A 21892-nucleotide genomic window follows, 5' to 3' on the forward strand; every position below is an offset into this window, starting at 1 on the left:
ACACACACACACACACACACACACACACACACACACACACACACACACACCCAGAGTCACATTGTCCTTCATCCTTTACTTCCAAACCCTCACACACCAGCCTCAGTCACTCCCAGCCCTTAGATTTCCTGAGTCCTCTCAAACACGACAGTTTAATCATTTCTTTTCTGTGAGTCCTACTTTCCTCATGTACAAAATGAGAATAATATCAACACTGACCTCACAGGATAGCCAGAGGTTGAAGGCAGGTAAACGTTTAAAGTGCTCAGCATAGAGAAGATGCCCCGTCAATGAGTTACTCCTATTCTGACCACCGCTGTTGCTTGGCTTTTAGGGCCTGGCCTGGCTATACTCTTCGAAGAGTCCCCTCCTGGAGTGCTTTCACTACCATTTCTCCAAGAAGCAAAGGAATTTAAGGGGGAAATTGAGGGAGCAAGTATCTTGTCCTCTGGGGAATTCTGGGCGTCCCACAGTTTTGAATACAAGGAGTCTAGCACCATGTCGGGCACATTTCTGGGTGGATAAATGGAATTCCTTGTCTAGGAGAGGTCAGGGACAAGGTCTAGGGCCCTTGAGGTGGGAATAGCCTGGGTATCAGATTTTTCCCAATCTCCCTCTCACAGAGGGCCCTTCCCTGACCCCAGCGATATATATATGGCCTTGGCAAGACTTGGTCTCTGCTCAGCTGGTCTAGGACATCCCTGTGGAGTCTGGGGACCCTAAACCTGGCCTGGGTCTTTCCTTGCAGCTCCCAAATACCCAGATGGTATCTGTGAGTCCCCTCCCACTCCCTCCTCCTTGCTTCTGGGAAGTAAGCCAGGGCAGGAAGGAGGGAGTGGACAGATACTTCCTCCTATGGGCTTACCCCTCCGTTACATCAGGAATCACACCAAAGGACTACGCCTTCCAGCCCGGAGAACTCCTGCATCCTGCTGGTACCCTCGTGGGTAGCCGGGGCCCGCCCCAAGAGAAAACAGGGCACAGGGTCTGGGCCTTGGGGTTCCCCAGACCAGGATCTACATGGGGCTCTAGTCTTCCTTCGCTGTTCTATGGCTCTCAGCATCTCCCTCTCCTCACTTGCAAAACAGCATCCGAAAACCTTCCTCACCAGGTAGTCGTAAGAGCAGAATGAAGGAGTTTATGCAAGTAATCATTGCTCAGTAACTGTGGGCTCCTCCCCTCCCCTCAGAAAATGTTTGTTGAATGAATGAATGAGTGAACCAAACAGCTGTGCACCAAACCAGCCACGGCCAGAGGGAGCTGAAGAGAAACCACGGGACTTGGGATAGGAGGATCTGTTCTCTGGTCTCCGCCATGGCCCCCACCACCTTGAGCGAGTGAGTCTCTTTCCAGCTCTGAGCCTTGTGATCTGTATCTGACAAATCCACAGGGGCCGGGCAGGGGGGGGGGGGGGGGGGGGCAGAATTGCTGCAGAGGGTGTGGGGAGGGCAACTCCAAGCATTCAAGCCTTGTTGTAAAAAGAAAACAAGATGGGTAGGAGTGATAAAGGGTTTGCCAACAGTAAAGCCCTTGGTAAATGGGAATGGACTTTACGAACCAGAAAGGGGCCGGCACAGGTGTTTGACATGCTGCCATCTGCCCTCAGGGTTCCCCTCCTACAGAACTAAGGGGGGGGGGACTGCTGAGCAGTGGTCCTCCCGTCACCTATTCTCTCTCCCTCTCTCTCTCTCTCTCATACACACACACACACACACACACACACACAGAGAGACTCTGCCTTTGGATCCTCCTTGGCTGAAGACATGAGGGCAGATAGGTATACCGACTTCGCAGCTGGTTTGGTTGTTGATTCTGCTTCTGGGAACTGCTGGGCTGTACCAGACCCTCCTGCACCTTGGTCATGTTCCAGGCCCATGTGACTTCGGCCGGGGCCAACGCCTCAGAACCACCCACACGGCCACGGACACACATGCACACGCTCACGCAAACACACAGCAGCAGCTTCTGTCCGCACCCACACTTCTGCCAAGGAACCCAGTGGGGGCTGGCCAGGGAGGTGGCCGTGCTGGGGCCCCAGCATTGGCCCTTCCGGGGGGCCCAACCCAGACACACTCCCCCAGGACCAGTCAAAGCGAGCTCCCACACTGCTGCTCAGCTGGTGCCCCCCTCCCAGGCCAAACTCATGCGGGTGGGGGAAGGAGCACTACCGCTGACAGAGAGAAGCACCCCCTTTCCTCCACGAGGCCTTGTTCACAGGCCTGTGGAGGACTGTAAAAGGACGGGCCTGTAAAAGAACAACGAGAAAGGACCCCAGCCTCTCATCACACCCCCCACCCCGATCCCAATCAGATGCAGGAACTCAGTCCTGGAGGCTGATTTTGTCCTTAGCGCCATGGACCATAATCCCTTGCCCAAACCTTCCTTGAGCAGAAGGAGAAACTGAGGCCCAAAGAAGAGAAAAGATTTGCCCATGGTGACAACAAGATTGGGGGCAGAACTGGGACCAGATGCTGGGCCTCTGGCTTGCTGTCCATTCTCTTTTAAGTACAACATATTCCTTTATCATCTGTCTGTTCAATTCGTAGTCTAAGATTAGACTGCTCACCAAATACTGTGCTAAGGGTAAGGATGAAACAACGAACCACACAAATTCCTCGTCCCTAAGGCACCTACAGTGAGGGTTATGGTGTCGACCTCAGTACTAACACATTGGTTCACTTTGTGCAGCATCTCACGACTGACAAAGCATTTTCCCACCCGGCCTCTTACTTCATCATCCCCCCACACACCCAAAGGTCAAGACTTGGAACCCTCAGCTACCAAAGCGGAAAGAGAGGCTCCTGAGTTGCCGAGGTCCCAGCCCTATACAAGAGCTAATATCAAAATCCGGCCAATCCCAAGGGGCCCACCTCTGGCCCAGGGCCATTTCCTCACGTCCAGAGCAGACTTCTTTCTTTGGCTGCATTGTCAGTACCTAAAAGGTGGAACATTTCTTTCTGTTGTTTTCCCAGCACCTACACACACACACACACACACACACACACACACACACACACACACACGCTCCAAGTACCTGGGACACAGCTGCCTGCTCAGAGCTAAATCAGAGCTGCCTGGATGCTTAAAGAGAGACTGCTGACTGCCTCACTCCACAGGGGGACAAGTGTCTAGACAGCGACCGTGGTACACCTGAACCTCTTGACAGCCAGGGACAAGGAGAGACCACCACCCTGTGCCCTGTCCCTCCCCTGCTGGGACATGCTGGAGGAAACCTGCTGCACACCAGGCCCTTGGTACCAATAACCTGGTTATTTTCATCACCCCTCAGGAACACTTGGCACCGCATGAGCTCCTCAGAACCCCGCCCTGTACCAGACCCCGAACTTCTTATCCCCATCGACAATGCGGGAGACTGAGCCACAGAAGGAGCATGACTGGGCCAAGAGACCACATGTAGCTAGTCAAGCAGATGGCATTCAGCTCCTGAGTCCTAGATAGCCCCCCCATCACCATTGTCAGCACCCCGTGAGGTCTCTGGGGTCACTTTCAGCACGGCCCTGGCCTCAGACAACCAAAGTGGGGAGCTGCGTCTCCTGGCAAGTTTGGTCACGAGGAATCCTTTCTAAACACGAGACCCAGGACCTGAGGAAAATGCCAAAACAGTCCCTTCAGAACAGAGTCATCCCTTCGCTCAGGTGCAGGTGAGGGGCACAACCTTGGTCTCCTGAGGACATTGTCACACGTCTTCTCCTCGCCTAGCCAGTGCTGGGACCCCCCCCCCCACCTTACCTGAATCAGGGAAGGCTGAGCGGCCACAGCAGCAGGATCTCAATGTCCGTCTGTCTGCAGACCCAGCCTCAGTGCTATCTGGAAATTGCAGAAGTGAGGAAACAGAGCATACCACTGCCAAGTCACCCACAGGGAGGAAATGCCGTGACCCTGGGGCTCCTCCAATGGGTGGCACCAAGAACTTCCAAGCTGGGTGGCCGGGCCCTGACCACTGGTCAGAGGGTTCCCCCAGAGCCAGGGGCCAGCTGGGCAATGGGCAGGCCAGGCAGCTGGGATACAAGAGAGAAAGCAGAAATTCAGAGCAGACAGTCTCAAGAGAGACAGAGAGAGAGAGAGAGAGAGGGATTGAGCACGAAAGCAAGGAAAAGAGAAAAGAGAGGAGACATCAAGAGAGGGAGAGAGGGGGACAGCCAGGAAGGCAGTGCGAGATGGGGGAGAAAGGCACATGGAGAAAGACAGATGTAAACACAGACAGAGAGCATGAGAGGAATGAGGAGACCGGAGGCCAGAAACCAAGGAAATTAGAAGCAAACACAATGAGGCCGTGAGTGTGTGCCTGGTGTGTGTGTTTGTGTATGGGCATGAGAGAAAAAATGAAAGAAAAGGAGAGAGGGCAGTGAGGGAGAAACATTGAGAAAGTGAAAAAGATGAGAAGAGGGGGCACCTGGGTAGCTCAGTCAGTTAAGTGTCTGCCCTCAGCCCAGGTAATGATCCAGGGTCCTGGGATCCAGCCCCGCATCAGGCTCCCTGCTCAGCGGGCAGCCTGCTTCTCCCTCTGCCTCTCCCAATTTGTGCTCTCTCTCTTTCTCTCAAACAAATAAATAAAATTAAAAAAAAAAAAAAAGAAGAGGAAGAAGAAAAAAAAAAGAAAAGGATGAGAAGGGAGGAGCTTAGAAGAGATGCCGTGGTCTGCGGGTGACTGGGCTGGACAGCCCTGGTCACACAGAAGCAAGGAGACTGGGGATCCCGTGGGAACAGTAAGTCACGGGCACTGTGGGGGACATCAGGCATCAGAAGACCCCAGGCAGGAGCGTGGCCATCCTGTGAGGCCCCAGGAGTGAGTGAGGGTGAATAAGGGGGGAGGTGGCAATGGAGTGGGTGAAGGCAGGTGATTTCATGAATGTAAGGGAGTGCGAGTGGGAGAAAGTTGTCGGGAGGCTTGGTGTGTGTGCCTCAGTGCTGGAGGGGCCAGAGCCCCCCACCTCAGCTTCCAGTCCATTGACTGACTCTTTCATTCAGCGAGTAAACATTGATTAAGCACCACCTGACACCAAGCACTGTTGGAAACAGTGGCTCCGAAAGCGAGGTGTTCACGTGTCAGCCAGTTCCACTCCCTTCTACGCAGAGAGGGAAGGGGTCTAGCAGGTCCCAGTGCAAGGCAGGTACAAAGCTGAGTCAGGGGTAGAGAGTCCTGACACCCCCCCCAGTTCAGGGGTCAGCCTCGGCTCTGCCCTGCATGTCTGGGCTAGCCCCCTCCTGCTGAATGGGGTCCCACTACTGACAAAAATGTATCTCAAAAGGCAAATCACTTTTTTTTTTTTTTAAGTTTTAAGACCCCAATACAGGGCTTGAACTCACAATGCTGAGATCAAGACCTGAGCTGAGAGCAAGAGTTAGGTGTCCACCTAACTGACCAACCCACCCAGGCGCCCCCAAATCACTTTTAACATGTACCTGAGCCCTGAAGGACTAGAGCCAATATTCTGCCCCCGCCCCAGCTCCACCCCCATCACACACAGGCAGAAAAGCTCAAACCTCTTACACGTCTAATGCTTGCACAGTCACATACACTCAATGCACACTATCGTGCAAACACACCCACTCACAATCACATCCCTCCACTCACACATACACTCAGACACTCAAGTGCCCAAAGCTGTCACCCCTTACTCACACCCGCCGGTCCCTTCCTTCCTCCTGCCTGTTCACTCACACTTTTCTATGCTCATCTACCAGGCACTCTCCTCACATCCCAGCGTGTGGCCCAGGCCTCCTGTGAGGGACTGTGAAGAGGCCCATTTTGGTCATCCCTCCCCAGCTCCCTTAGAGGCTTGTCTTCAGTGCCCTGAGACACGGGAGAACATGGTCATTGCATTTAACCTTCGAACTGAAAAGCTAAGGGCCTAGTTCTGTTCCCCAGCTCGGATCCTTTTTCCCCAAATTGGCTTCACCTTCTCAGCTACCCTCCAGTCACCACACTCCATGAGAGACATCAGCCTGGTGGGGGGAGGGGCTCCACCTTCCACCAGTCCCCATTTGACCACAGTCTCCAAGGACACTTGTCTCAAATCCAGGACTACTGGGTTCAGCCTGTTTTCCAACCGGCCTTTACACATGTTCAGGCGTGTTTCAGTACCTCTTTTGAGATGATCAACAAACAGGGAAGGTAGGCAGAGATTATCAACGTTTTACTCCTCCTTTCTGTCGCACCCACATTCATTCTGTTAGCAAATTCGGGCAGTTCTACTCAAAATATACCTAAATCTGAGCCTAATCAAGCCTGGAGGGAAACTAGGTAAGGGTACTTTTTTTTTCTTTTAAGTAGTCTCTACATCCAACGTGGGGCTCGAACTCACAACCCCAAAATCAAGAGTCAGGAACTCCCTCAGTGTAATTCATAGATTCATGAGAAGTCTGCAACTTCTCACAAATCTATGATTATTACAGAATGAAGGACTAAAAAACAACAAAAAATTCACACCCACACAAGAACACAGTGGAAAGGGATTCAAGAGGAATGCGTTCAAGGAATAAGAAAAGTGCTAACCACAATAATCACAAGCTATTTAACACGTGGGGGGCATTTATTGTGTTTCTGGCCATTGCACCCTATGTAATTGCTTTACAATTCCTGTTAAGTCGGTGTATTTATTATTAGGTCCAATTTAGAGACAAGGAAATTGAGGCATAGAGAAACTGAGTAGCTTGTCCAAAGCCACACAGCATATACTTGGCAAACTAGGATTTGAACCTAGATAATCAGGCTTCATAGCCCACTCTAGATCTTAACCACTGTGCTGAAGTGGGAATAAATGGGAACAAGAAAAATGTAAAAAAAAAAAAAAAAAAAAAAAAAAAAAAGACATATGTATCATTTAGGGCCCTGAAAAGAGATGCACTTTCAAATGGGTGATCTGAGGACAAAGGGAGTCCTTAACAGAGGTGAGGGCAGGGCTGGAGAACCACAAGGAATAGTGTAGTACACCAAGGCTGCCAAGAGCGGCGCTCTTATCATCTGAAAGGTTCAAGGGAGGGGTTAGTTCCTGGAAGAATAGCTATTTAGACAGGGCTGCCTGTCAGGAGGTGTGACCTTGGTTAGGAAGTTGCCACAGTCCCCTTTGAGCTGGTGAGAGGGAACTGGGAAATAAATACCCAGATCTCTCCTCCTTCCACCCTCTGATGTCTTACTGGCGCGTGCCCTTGGCTGAGTTCAACCAGAAGCAAGGGACATGGGTATATAGTCCGTACGGATCAGCCTCCAGGAGCACAGAGTAGGGTTGAGAAGGGTGGTTAGGGGATCTGGAGGGGAAAACAGACAATATCCAGGACAGACATAGTTGAGAAAATCAGGGAGAATTTAATATGGACAGAATTTTAGATGATTCTAAGGAATTATTGTTAATTGTATGAAGTGATAAGAGTGGTGTGCTTATATAAACAACTATCCATATATATGGAAATATCTAGAGATGACGTTTACGAGGAATTTCTTTAAACTATTACGGCAAAATAAGGAGAAAGAGAAAGAAAAGGCAACGGAAAGGGTGGGAATGGGGGAAAGAGAAAGGAGAAGGAAGGATGGAAAAAAGGAAGGAAGGATGGAAAAATGGAAGGAAGGACAGGAGGGAAATCATGGAGCAAAATATTAAATCGAGGTGATGGGTGTTGTAGCAGCTGAATAATGGCTCTCAAATGTATCGGGTCCCAGTCCTTGGAGCCTGTAGATGTTACTTTATATGGCAAATGTTTTACGGGTGTGGTTAAATCAATGTTCCTAAAATGGGGAGATTATCCTAGATAATACAAGTGAGACTTAATGTGATCACGAGTATGGGAATAAGAAGCCAAGAGGTGCCTGGGTGACTCAGTCAGTTAAGCCTCAGACTCTTGATTTCAGCTGGGTCATGATCTTGGGGTTGTGGGATTGAGCCCCGCGTCCAGCTGCTGCTCAGCAAGGAAACTGCTTGAGGATTCCCTCCATCTTCCCTCCCCCTGCCCATGGGTGCCTGCCCCCTCTGTCTTTCTCTCTCTCTCTCCCTCGGATAAATAAATAAATCTTTAAAAAAGAGAGGGAGAAGTCAAGAAAAATTTGATTACAGACAAAAGAGGAGAAGGCAGTGTGGCCACAGAGGCAGAATGACATGGCCACAAGCCAGGAGTTCCAGCAGCCATCAGACACTGAAAAGGGGAGGAGCAGATTCGGTCCTGGAGCCTCTGCAGGGAGCACAGTCCAGCGGACTCCTTCCCCACTGATACCGATTTTGGACTTTTGGCCTCCAGAACTGCAAGAAAATATATGTGCATTGTCTCAAGCCACTAAGCTTGTGGTCATTTATGACAGCAGCTATTGGAAATAAATACAGGCGTATAGGGATTTATTATACTCTTCTGCCTCTTTTTTTGTCTGTTTAAAAACCTTTCTAGGGGCACCTGGGTGTCTCAGTGGGTTAAGCCTCTGCCTTCGGCTCAGGTCATGATCCCAGGGTCCTGGGATCGAGCCCCACATCGGGCTCTCTGCTCAACGGGAAGCCTGCCTCTGCCCCTCTCTCTGCCTGCCTCTCTGCCTACTGGTGATCTCTCTGTCAAATAAATAAACAAAATATTTAAAAAAAAAAAAAACACCTTTCTAGGGGGCACCTGGGTGGCTCAGTCAGTTAAGCGTCTGCCTTCAGCTCAGGTCATGATCCCAGGGTCCTGAGATCGAGTCCCACATCGGGGCTCCCTACACAGTGGGAAGCCTGCCTCTCCCTCTCCTCTTCCCCTACTCCCTGTTTGTGATTCCCCTCTCCTTCTCTCTCTCTCTCTCAAATAAATAAATAAAATCTTTAAAAAAAAGAAAACCTTTCTAATAAAGTTGGTGTTTGAACACACCCAAATCACACCATGACCTATGAAAGAGTATTGGCAAGGGAGTAGAAGGAGCAAGTTCAACCCCCAGTTTACAGGAAATACAGCCAAAGAGTAGATCATAGGGATACACTCGGCAGACTCAGCGAAGAGAAAGTACACAAGACAAACAATCTGGTTTCTTCAACAGATAAATTTTAAGGGAGAAGAAGGATGATGGAAAAACCTATGGATTAAATGAGAATTAAGAAATACAGCAACGAGTTGCTATGTTTGAGCCTTTTTTGGATCTTGATTCAAACAAACTGTAAAAGGGGGGGACAAAGAGAGAGGGACAAAGAGAGAGAGAGACAAAGGGAGAAAGAGAGGAAGGAAGGAAGGAAGGGAGAGAGAGAGAAAGCAAGCAAGCTTATGAGACAATCAGAAATTTTAACATTTATCAGGTACTCAATTAGATTAAGCAATTAGTGTTCCTTGCTCACAGTTATCTTAAAAAGAATTCTTACCTTTTAGAGACACATACAAAATATTTACAGATAAAATTACATACTTGGGATTTGCTTCAAAATAATACAGGACATACCTCAGTGGAAAAATGGATTGACAATTGTTGAGGCTGGCTGGTGGTCCGTGGGATCCATTATACCAGTAAATTTTTTCAATCTTTTATAAGGGGGGGTGTTGTCGCCTGTCTTTTAGAGCGGTCCAGCCATTGTTTGGATTTTAGAGATCAGAACAACAGTGGGGTGAAAAAAAACTGTCCCAATGTTACATAACAGACAGTGGTGTCCTGGGATGTAATTTTTCCATGACGGCATCTTATTAGGGTGTCAGGCGCTGGGTCTCATACAATGTACATGAAAGTGAAAATGATGTAACCTGGAAAACGCTGCTGAGTGACAGAGAAGAATAAGAACAATAAAGACTCTGGCATCAGCAAGGCACATAAAAAATTGGAATAAATTTGTTTCATTAGATTTGGGAGCATAAAAAAGCAAAACGTACAAAATAATAAATTGCTATATGTAACTAAAGGGATAAATTAAATACAGCAAGTAGGGGCGCCTGGGTGACTCAATGGGTTAAAGCCTCTGCCTTCGGCTCAGGTCATGATCCCAGGGTCCTGGGATCGAGCCCCAAGTCACTCTCCCTGCACAGTGGAGAGCCTGCTTCTCTCTCTGCCCCTCTCCCCGCTTGTGTGCATGCACTCTCTCTCTCTCTCAAATAAATAAATAAAATCTTAAAAAAAAAAAAAGAAAGAAAGAAAAGAAAAAAAGCCAACATCTTTTAAAATGCCCACAATGCCCAGTAAGACTTGACCTCAGCTCCTACTTCTTCTCCACAGCACTTCCGTAACACACCATATATTTTAGTTATTTACTTTGCTCATTAACTATCTTCCAACGAAATTGTAAGTTCCTTGAGAGCAGGAATTTATTTGTTTATTATCGTATCCCATTATCTTAGAACACAGCCTGATGCATTGCAGGTGCTCCTTGATAAAGCTTATTGGACCAGTGAATGAGGTTAGAGAGAGTGAGTGACTTATCCGAGGTATCATGGCTGGTCAGTGGCAGAGCTGGAATTAGGACCCAGTTTCCCTATATGCTAATCCAGTCCTGCACAGTTGTCAAGAGGTTTTGTCAACTTCCTTCTTCTCTCTCAATCTGTCCTGCCCTCAGAGTAATGCAGACACCTCGCTTCTGTGAGCAGTCTCTTCCTCATCTGTAATGGAGGCTGATGTGGGAGGAAGGGTCTCACGGGGAGAAGAGCATGGGCGTTAGAATCAGGGACACTAGAGTTCACAACTTGACTGCCACCAACTCTCTGGGTGAACTTGAGAAGCCAAGTTATTCTTCAAGCTTCAGTTTCCTAATCTGCAACATGAGAATCATCATGAGTAGCTTACTCTGTTATGAGGAATATGAAATATTTTTTAAAAGGTGATGAAGATTGAAAGCACAGGCAAAACCGTCATTTTCACAGGCACTGTGATTGTTTGCAAAGGAAAACAAAAACCTTCCACAAGATTTCTGAACACAAAATCAATATATAAAAATCAATCATGTACCTATAAACAAACAATCAACATATAATGTCATTTTTTTTAAGTGGGCTCCACACCCAGCATGGAGCCCAGTGTGGGGCTTGAACTCACAACCCTGCAATCAAGACCTGAGCTGAGATCAAGAGTCAGACACGCAACCAGCTGCGCCACCCAAATGCCCCCATAAAATCTCATTTTTAAGAAAACACAATTTGTAATAGCAAGAAACCTATCTTGGCAATTTTTTTTTTTTTTTTTTTGGCCAAAGATGTGCAAAATCTTGATGGAGGAAATTATAAAATCATTGAAAACTAAATAAACAAGAAGTAGTTGAACAGATAGAGAGAACATATTCATTCATGGCACTGTCAATATCATAAAGATATAAGTTCTCGATTTATTTTTTTAAAGATTTTATTTATTTATTTGACAGAGAGAGACACAGCGAGAGAGGGAACACAAGCAGGGGGGAGTGGGAGAGGGAGAAGCAGGCTTCTCACGGAGCAGGAAGTCCTATGCAGGGCTCGACCCCAGGACCCTGGGATCATGACCTGAGCCAAAGGCAGAGGCTTAACTGACTGAGCCACCCAGGCGCCCCAGGTTCTCAATTTAATCTATAAATTCAGTGCTAGTGGAATCAAAATCTCAGTAGGTGTTAATTGACTAGGTAGTGGGGATCCTTTCACAATGTATCCATATACAAAATTACCATGATTTATGCTTTATTTTTTTTAAGATTTTATTTATTTATTTGAGAGAGAGAGAGAGAGATGGGAGGAGCAGAGGGAGAGGAACAAGCAGACTCCACAGTGAGTGTCAAGCCCAACGTGGGGCTTGATCTCAGGATCCTGAGATCATGACCTCAGCTGAAACCAAGAGTCAGATGCTTAACTGATTGAGCCACCGAGGCGCCCCTCCATGATGTACACTTTAAATATCTTATAATTGCATTTGTCAGTTATGTCTCACTAGAGCTGAAGGAAGAAGAAAAGAAATCGCATATGTAAAGCACTTGAAAAGAAAAATCCCAATAGAGTTCTTTTTTTTTTTTTAAGATTTTATTTATTTATTTGTCAGAGAGAAATCACAAGTAGGCAGAGAGGCAGGCAGAGAGAGAGGAGGAAGCAGGCTCCCTGCTGAGCAGAAAGCCCGATGCGGGGCTTGAACCCAGGACCTGGGATCGAGCCCCATGTCAGTCTCTCTGCTCAGTGGGGAGCCTGCTTCCTCCTCTCTCTCTTTCTGCCCGCCTCTCTGCCTACATGTGATCTCTATCTGTCAAATAAATAAATAAATAAAATCTTTAAAATATATATATATATGAATAGTAAGGACAAATGATAGGACTTTCCCTGTCATGTCAAGTCTTATTATAAAGTTGTAATATTATGACAGGCTGGTATTAACAGAGGGATAAGCGAGAGAAGAAACAGAATAGAGGTCCCGGAAATAGAGAGCACACATATGGAAACTTGAGACATATGACAGGGTTACCATTATGGATCAATAAAAGAAGAGTAGATATTGGTGTAAATCATTGGCTATTCACTAGGGGAAAAATAATAATGAAATTAGATCACCACCTCACACTAACAGGCATAAAGACCTAACTATGGAAAGCAAAATACAAAGAGTTTTGGAAGAAAATAGAGGACAATATCTTTATAAGGGTCGGGGGAATTTTCTAAAATTAAGACACAAAAATTATAAATAACGAAAAAATATTGGATAAATCTGACCACATATGGTTTAAAACCGTGTACATCAAAAGATGTGATAAAAAGAGGAGGAGAGGGGCGCCTGGGTGGCTCAGTGGGTTAAGCCTCTACCTTCAGCTCAGGTCATGATCTCAGGGTCCTGGGATCGAGCCCCCCGCATCGGGCTCTCCGCTCAGCAGGGAGCTTGCTTCCGCCTCTCTCTCTGCCTGCTTCTCTGCCTAATTGTGATCTCTTTCTCTCTATCAAATAAATAAAATCTTTAAAAAAAAAAGAGGAGGAGAGAAATCACAGATCAGGAAAGAATATTTGCAACACATATACCAAGGAATTTGCAACATAATATGTTTTCTTAAGATTTTATTTACTTATTTGGGAGAGAAAGTGAGAGAGAGAGAGAGAGAGAGAGCATGAGGGGGGAAGGTCAGAGGGAGAAGCAGACTCCCCACCAAATAAGGAGCCCAATATGGGGCTCGATTCCAGGATCCTGGGATCGAGTCCCGCGTCAGGCTCTTTGCTCAGCAGGGAGCCTGCTTCCCTCTCTCTCTCTCTCTCTCTCTGCCTGCCTCTCCATCTACTTGTGATCTCTCTCTGTCAAATAAATAAATAAAATCTTTAAAAAAAAAAAAAGAAAGAAAGGAGTAGGCAATTCACAGAAGAAAAAGCCTGAATGGCTAAGAAACATAAAAATCTGATCAACATTTTGGAAAATCAGTTCAAATTAAAAAAACCAAATACCAGATCAGAAAAAATTAAAGTCTGGCAATTCTAAGTCCTTGGGAGGATGTAAAACAATGGAAATTGTTATCACACTACTAAAAAAGATAATACACATGGCATCACCACTTTGGAAATTAATTTCATAAGAAAATTGAAAATGTGCACATCCTTCCTAGGTACACACTGGAAATATTAATATTTTATTAATTGTTAATTATAATTATATCCATATAATAGATATTTTATTTATTATATTATATTTATATATGCTTATAATATTAATTATTAATAGTAATACAAGGAAACATACATTTGTATATTTCTGCAATGTAATCCTACACATATGTTAAAATGGACAGAGCCACATGTAATAACATGAACTATAAACATAATGCTAAATGAAGAAAGCAAGCTGAAGAGGGATAAACACAGCATGCTGTTATTTCTTAAAACCTGATCACTGCTGGTGAACACAATATATATGCATCGATATATAAAAGCAAATCCAGGATATGATTGGCTCTGGGGAGAAGGGAGAGGGCAGGACTGGTGAGGGACACAGGAGGCTTCCATTACACCAGTACGTCCTGTTTAATCGGTGGTGGGTACACAGGCATTTGTCATATTTATATATGTAAGTCGAGAGACATGCCACATCGTATATGGAGTTTTACTGGAAAGTTCCAGTAACTAAGACAGAGAGTATAAGCATGAGGACAGACATATATCACAAAGGAACAGACTAGAAAAAGTGTCATGCGTAGGGGAAGGAGGTTATCACAAAACCAGAGGCCCCTGAGAGCCAAAAACTAACTTGAGCAGGAGGTTCCTTGAGACCCCTCTCTGGGATGCCAGCCCCCACACCTGGCAGCCCAGAACCCTCTCTTCCTCTTTACCACAACCTCAGTTTCCCTCTCTGACTCTCTCTGGCTCATGTGTGCGCACTCTCTCTCTTATTCATCCTCCCTCAAACTTTGGGAGTTTGAATCCCCCCCTGCCACTCAACAGCCAGGCCCCCTGAGCCTGAGACCCTTGTCTGTAAAGTGAGGCCCACAACCCCAACCTCCCAAGGGTATTAGGTCTGTAGAGGACAGTGCCTCGAAGCTAGTCCCCATTCTCCTCCCTCTTCTCCTACACCTTCTCCCTCCCCTGATCAGGCTGAGTCCCCACCTGCTCCCTCTCCAGCCTGGGCCCACCTGCCACAGCACACCTGCTCCCCTCCCCCAGCTTGTAAGAGGGTCACCTCATTGGGCCCAGAAGGAAGCCTCAGGGATATGGCCAGGGCTATGGAACTCTTTACTTGCTTACTTGCTACCTCTTTAAACAATAAAAAGTTAATTAAAAATTAATTAAAGAGGGGGCACCTGAGTGGCTCAGTGGGTTAAGCTTGATTTCTGCTCAAGTCATGATCTCATGGTCATGAGATTGAGCCCTGCATCAGGCTCTGCACTAGGCATGCTTGGGATTCTCTCCCTCTCCCTCTGTCCCTCTCCCTCCCACTCTAAAAAAATAATAATAAATTAAAGAGAGGTGGACTCTGGGGTCAGATGTACCTATATCTAAATTCCATTGCTGTCTCCTGGCCATGGCATACTGGGCAAGTTTCTTAACCTCTCTAAGCATCTATCAAAACATAGCTATAAAATGAGGATAACAGCATCTACTTGTTAAAGGTAATGAGTGCATCATTCAATAAGATAATGCTTGTCCAAGCATGGAGTGGGATCTCTGGCCCACAGTGGTCATGGGATGAATGCTAGCCAGGTTTTCTCATTCCCAGGCTGAGCTGAGTCCTGGGACCATTAGGAAGCGGGAGTCAGCCCTTTAGGACAGTGGCATCTCTCGTCATGCTCCATGCTATGGCCAGGACCCCTAGCACTTCTTCTGTCTGCACCCCCCCATCCTCCATCCCTGACACGCAAGCAGGACCTGAGGTGGGAAGTGAGAAGTGGGGATGGTGCTGCTGACAGGACCCCAGCCCCTGTCCCCACTGAGCAGCAGCACCCGAAGGTCTTGGGGACCGGTTTAAGGGTGAGGAGAGTTTCTGTGATACGTACCTGTGGTTGCCTCTGTGTGTGTGTGTGTGTGTGTGTGTGTGTGTGTAGGGCAGGTGTTTGTGTGTCTGTGTGGAGGAGGTTTGTTTGCAGAAAGTGAGCTGAGGGTCTTTCCTGTCTGGCTTTCTGTGTCCTTCGAAGGTTTATGTCGTGTCTGCCAGCCCCCAAGTGTGTCGTCTGTCTGTAAAGATTGTGTTTCATCCCGTGGGTGACAATACACATCACATGAGGGGACAGCATGTTGTCGTGACAGTTTGTACATTGTGTGTAGTGAAAGGTCATGGTTTCTCTTGTAGATGTCAAGGGTCTGTTGTGTGTTAGGTATTTGCGAAGGGCCATGAACTATGTCCATGGGTGCTGAGGGGGTGTTCCGTGTGCCGTATGTGAGTGCTGTGTCTGGTGGTGGTTGCGTGTTAAGTGTCTGTGAGGAGTAGAAGGATGTGTGCTAAGTCTGTGGTGACGAAGGAGGGTTGTATGTCTGTGGGAGTGTGCTGGTGGGAGGAAAGTCAGACATAACCCAGGTCTGTGGACCCCTCCAGGGCCTGACCAGCCTTAAGGATTCTATGGGGCAGCTAGACAAAGCAGCCAAACTGACCCTCGCACCCAGGCCATCAGAATCTTACCTGAGAAACAGCAGAAACAGTGGTCTAAGGGATGGCAGCAGGCTGAGGGAGAGATGGGGGCCACTGAGAGCATGTTTCCTGGTCAGCTTCTCAGAAGACTCAGGAACTGGGGTAGAGAATAGGAAAGAAGCAGAAGGCAGGCCCAGACCCAGGGGTGTGACTCACTTTATGCTCCAATCCCCAGTCAACAGCCGAATGAAGAATTAGGGGAGGTCTGCCTGCGGGCTCTGCTGGGCAGGACATAAGGCAAGGAGGCCAGGTCCGTGGGCGAGGGCCCCACCCTGAAGTCACTGGGAATACCCACACCTAGCCAGAGAGTCTCCCGGCGCGTTAGCTCAGCCGGCAACTCTCGGCTGGTCCCTCTGATATGGAGCCTCTCTGGCAGTTAAGTGTTGGGCTTAGGCTGGCAGAGAAACTGAGTCCCTTGTCTGAGGGGGAGATGAGCACTGACCTAGACAAGGTTCCAAGCCTGCCCAGGAGCCCCCAGCCTGAGGCAGGGAGTGGACATGGCCCTGTCCTCAGGAGCCATGTTTCAGTGGTTTGTCAGCCATGTTTCAGTGGTTTCAGGAGTTTCAGTGGTCACAGCCCCAACTCCAGTGAGCCCAAGCTGACAGAAAAGACCAAAAGCTCCTCTCAGAAGATACCCCTATCTGGGGGGACACATAGCCAGCCGTGCCCACAGGGAGCCACAGTACAACGGGTGTGACAGAGCCTGCCTACCGATGCCCCCAACCAAGGAGGAGACAGACTTGCCCTAAGGGATGCCCAGTCTGTTGGAAAAGAGGAAATTCTGCCTTAAGAATCCACCCCTCTGAGAGGGAGACACAGCCATCACTGCCCTTGTGAGCCGCCAGTCTGAAGGAGAAGACAGATCCTTGTTCTGAGGAGTCTCGTCTGACCAAGGCCGAAGACCGAAGTTCTGTCAAAAGCCTAGAAGTGCCTCAACCCTGTGGGCCTCTGTGCTGAAAGTCACTCCTTGTCTCCGCCTCATCCACCAAAATATCTGATTGGGCTTAGCAGGAAGCAAAAGTATCCGAGCACAGACAAAAAGCAAACTAGGCCATTGCACTAGGGGACAGACATTCTCAAATACCAACTCTAAGAATCCACTAGCCTGGGGTTTGACTGCTGCCTCTGGTCTTCAACTCAAGCCTCTAGTGAGCGTCTCCAAGCCTCAGTCTGCTGGGTGATGCCACAAGTACTCCCTACTTCATATCTAATATGATGCCTGGCCTATAACAAGAACTCAGTAAATGAAAATCACTTCATTTACCCAGGTTTCTACCTGTGTCAAGAACTGGGGGTCAAATCCTCTCTCCACATCAGACTCAGTTGAAGAACGTATTAAATATGAAGGTTTAAACAAAAACAGCTTCTCAGAGATTAAGAGATTAATCATTAAGAGATTCTGATCCAGGGGTGCCTGGGTGGTTCAGTGGGTTCAAGTCTCTGCCTTCGGCTCAGGTCATGATCTCAGGGTCCTGGGATCGAGCCTCACATCGGGCTCTCTGCTCAGCGGAGAGCCTGCTTCCTCTTCTCTCTCTCTCTCTCTCTGCCTGCCTCTCTGACTACTTGTGATCTCTGTCGAATAAATTTAAAAAAAAAAATCTTGGGGTGCCTGGGTGGCTCAGTGGATTAAGCCGCTGCCTTCGGCTCAGGTCATGATCTCAGGGTCCTGGGATCGAGTCCCACATCGGGCTCTCTGCTCAGCGGGGTGCCTGCTTCCCTCTCTCTCTGCCTGCCTCTCCGTCTACTTGTGATCTCTCTCTGTCAAATAAATAAATAAAATCTTTAAAAAAAAATAAAAAATAAAAATAAAATAATTAAAAAATAAAAAATAAAAATAAATCTTAAAAAAAAGAGAGAGAGAGAGAGATTGATTCTGATCCAGCGGTGCTGGTGATGGGGCCCAGGAAACGAATTTTTAACAAGCACCCAATGATTCCAAGGTGGACGGCCCATCCTGCAGAGCCGGCTTGGAGGAACTTCCTTCCGGCACCCAAAGGCACTTTCCAGCTATGCTCACCTACTCCCCACCAAGGCACAGGGAGAGTGCCAGGCCATTGGCATCCCTGACAGAACCCACGTTTCCACCCTCCACTCATCCATTTCCTCACGTGGACGGACCGTTTTTTGTTTTTTTGTTTTTTACTTCTGTATTTATTTTTTCTTCCAAGTTTTTATTTAAATTCCGGTTAGTCAACAGTGTATGTGAGTTTCAGGTGTAGTGATTCATCACTTAACAACACCCAGTGCTCATCACGAGTGACCTCCCGAAAACCCCTCACCCATCCAACCACCCACACCCGCCCACCTCCCCTCCAGCACCCCCTCAGCGTGTTCTCTATCGTTAAGGGTCTGTATTACGGTTAGTCTCTCTCTTTTCTTCCCCGCTATGTTCCTATGTTGTTTCTTATATTCCACATGTGCGTGAAATCATAGGGAACAGGGAACAGGGAGCTCCCAGAGATCCAGCTGTCCGTCTCCCCAGCCCTGAATCCTTAGCGGGAATCTTCAGGGAGGCCAGAGCCTATCTTTTCACCAAGTTTCCCAGGTGTGCTCCATTCTCTGCTCTGGCTCCGGATCCCTGGGGCAGTCCTACTGGAGGAGGGGCAGGGAGGACTGCCCTCTGGGCATCACGCATCCGGTTGCCCTGATCTCCTTAACTCTCAGGGCAACGGGGCGGGAAGCGGAGGCTCAGAGAAGTTTCTAGGCTACAGTCCCTCCAGCACCAAATGCGGGCCTGTTGCCTCCATTTACAAGCTTTGTTCTTCTTATAAGACACAGAAACTCACCAGACTTCGTAGTAGTAGAACGGGAATGGAGAAAGTATTTTGACCCTCACTTTATCAAAGAGGAGGAAGCTAAAGCCCAGAGAGGAGAAATGATGTGCGAGGATATGCGAAGCTACTGAGTGGAAGAGCAGATACTGACTGAGGTGACTCCAAGCCCTTTTCGGAGCTCCTGCCTCATCACTCAGGGTCAGACAGCCCCCTGCTCCCCGAGTTCACGGGGAGAAGCAGGGACGACCTCCAGCAAGGGGTGCTAGGATGGGTGGGGGCGGCGTGGGGAGGGAGAGGGAGGAAATGGAGAAGGGCGGATCCTGCTTCCCTTCTGCACCTCTCCACCCTTGCTGCAGGCCAGGACTCATCCGCAGCCTCCCACGCTTACTCCTACCTCCCCCTACCTTCCCCTACCTCCTCCTGGGCTCTAGCAAAGCCAAGCCAAGCGAGAGAGGCTTGAAGGTGGGGCCTGGCTGAGAGCCACAGCCCCTGGGGTGGGGTAGGGTGGGGAGGGGTGGGAGGGTTTGGGTGATTGGGAGGGTTTGGGGGGCAACGACTGATGATTTAGGGGGTCACACCTCTTTCTAAAGATACTATTCCCAGGGCGCCTGGGTGGCTCAGTGGGTTAAGGCCTCTGCCTTCAGCTGGGGTCATGATCCCAGCATCCCGGGGATCGAGCCCCACATCGGGCTCTCTGCTTAGTGGAGAGCCTGCTTCCTCCTCTCTCTCTCTCTCTCTCTCTCTCTGCCTGCTTGTGATCTCTGTCAAATAAATACAATAAAATCTTAAAAAAAAAAAAAAGATACTATTCCCACTCTACCCCTGAGGAAGCTGAGGCTGAGTTGCACCCCCCATGCCGGCATTCTAACCCTCCCTGTCTGGCTCCTTCCGTTTCACCTCCGTGGTCCCACAGGCAGCCGTTGTCCGAGCAGGGGGAGATGTGAGGGGGCAGGGTGGCTCTCCGCTCCATTATTCACAGCAAACCGCAGGAGGGACAGAAGTGGCTCCCCCAGCCTGTCATTCTCTCTGGGCCCTGGCACTCCTCCAGTGAGCCTTTCTCTCCCGAATAGCCCCTTAACCTGCTCACAGATGAAGGGTCTGGGGAAGCTGCCACAGCCACAGTCCTGCGATGGAGACATCTTGGCTCCTGCTGTTTCAATTCACTGCCCAAAGCACACCCCTCTCCCAGGCGGGTCATCACCGAAACAATCACACTGAACGGTTTTATGGGAATGGGCCGGGAGCACGGCCCATCTTCAAATGGGTCTGCCGCTACCGTGTGCCAGAAAGGAAATGGGGAGGCTTTAGTGCCTTTGGGAATGTAGGATGTCATGGCTGAAACCCAAATTCCTTCACAGGAGTTTCTGAGGTCCCCGGCCTCACTTCCGCCCGCTTCTACACTTCTAAGTGATGAGGGAGCAGGAGGCTGGCTGAGGACAAAGCAAAAGCTGGCACCTTGCACCCCCTCTCCACCCGCTCCCCTCGGTAATGTGTGTGACATTCCTCAGGCACCCCTGACTGCCATAAGCGAGAAACAAATAGTTAACTTGCAGAAATCACAATCCTACAAGACAGGAGTCTCCCTTGGTTTACAAATGTCCTAGAGATCTACAAACAAAGAAGTTACCTTATCAATAGCACAATTTCCAGAAGCAAATAACTCAGTTCCTCAAGTCCTAAATAAAGTTAAATTTCTCCTAAACCCAAATCTCACTAACAAGGACACTTGATAGGAGAAATGTGAAACTTTATCTTTAGATCTCCGAGATAGTGTCGAGAATCATTCCCAAGCATATGGCCCATTGATATACATCTAAAGGGTCTCACAAGAAGATTTTTACTACTAGTAATAAATAACCTTTCTCCCAACAATAGCTAGCCCCTCAAGGTCCTGGAGACCTTGCTTCTAAAATTCCTTAGAGACTAACATCACCCCCCTTTGTTCTCACCTACCCAACTCCTGTGTATATAATCAGCCACTCCTCGGGATAACGGGCAGCAGCAATTCCTGCCCACGGGTCCTGTCCCTGTGCTTTAATAAACCACCATTTTGCACCAAAGATGTCTCAAGAATTCTTTCTTGGTCATCGGCTCCAACCTCAGCCCACTGAACCTCACCTAGGTTCTAGAACTTCATCATAAGCACAGCATCGGACCCCGCTGGCACACTGTTCCCTCCACCTGAAACAGCATTTCTCAAGTCCCGGCCCACCTGCGCCAGACACTTGGCAGTCCCTGGCAGTCCATCTCCCTTTCCTCCTTCCTCACCAACAAAACTTCACTGGGAACAGCAGGCGCCCGCTCCTGAGGGGCAACTCCTGGTCTGTAGCCTGCCCATTCTCCCTCGCCATTCTCTGAAATTTACAGCTGGAGGTAGCCATGTGATTCATCTTCTAGAGAATGACATGTTTGGGGGGAAATTTTGATTCCTGGATGACTTCTGCTCACAGTTGGGATGAGGTGTGGCACTCCCACAACCTTCTATGAGATTAGGCACTGATAAAATGACAGGCCTGCTGAGAGAATGGAGGGGAAGCACAGAAGAGACTGGTTCCTTGGTAGCACTGTGGGGCCTGCGACCGAAACCGGGAACTGCCTGCCACCAGACTTCGTGAGCAAAATACTCCCCTACTTGTTTATGCTAATTATTCCATTCAGCTGGAAACATTCCTAATGGATGCATCGGACATGTCACTTCCCCTGTCACTTCCCGGGGCACCTGGGTGGCTCAGTCGGTTGCATCTGCCTTGGGCTCAGGTCATGATCCAGGGTCCTGGGATGGAGTCCCACATTGGGCTCCCTGCTCAAGTGGAGTCTGCTTCCTTTCCCCCTGCTCATTCTAATAAATAAAACCTTAAAAAAAAGAAATGTCACTTCCTCCAGGAAACATGCCTTGGCTGGTAAGAACAGGACCAAGGGCCCCCTCCTCGGAACAGTGGACACATGTGCCTCTCATGATCTCTGCACTTGCCCCCTCACCCATGGGCCCCAGCAGTCTGAGGCAGGCAGCAGGGCCCCTTGGAGTTCACATTTTATTTCTACGCCAGCCTATCTGTAGAATGCAAGGACACCCACCACTGATTGCTGGCACAAGCTTCCTGGGGGCAAAGCCCAGGCCCAGCCCTCGGAAGCTTGT

At 48.5% G+C, this 21892-nt stretch overlaps 1 protein-coding gene across 1 annotated transcript in view; it reads right to left on the bottom strand.

Moving 5' to 3' along the window:
• The window catches only part of LOC111143220 (platelet activating factor receptor), a 37069-nt gene extending 20983 nt beyond the window's left edge, over positions 1-16086 (bottom strand). Inside the window, exons 1-2 of the mRNA XM_022496794.1 lie at positions 15974-16086; positions 3751-3828 (exon numbers count right to left, since the gene is read on the bottom strand). The gene's annotated coding sequence lies outside the window, so the exon portion shown is untranslated. The remainder of the gene's footprint in view (positions 1-3750; positions 3829-15973) is intronic.
• Between the last annotated feature and the right edge of the window lie 5806 nt (positions 16087-21892).

Source organism: Enhydra lutris, unplaced genomic scaffold, assembly GCF_002288905.1.
Source record: "Enhydra lutris kenyoni isolate GAN:26980312 unplaced genomic scaffold, ASM228890v2 scaffoldscaffold9, whole genome shotgun sequence".
Taxonomy (NCBI): domain Eukaryota; kingdom Metazoa; phylum Chordata; class Mammalia; order Carnivora; family Mustelidae; genus Enhydra; species Enhydra lutris.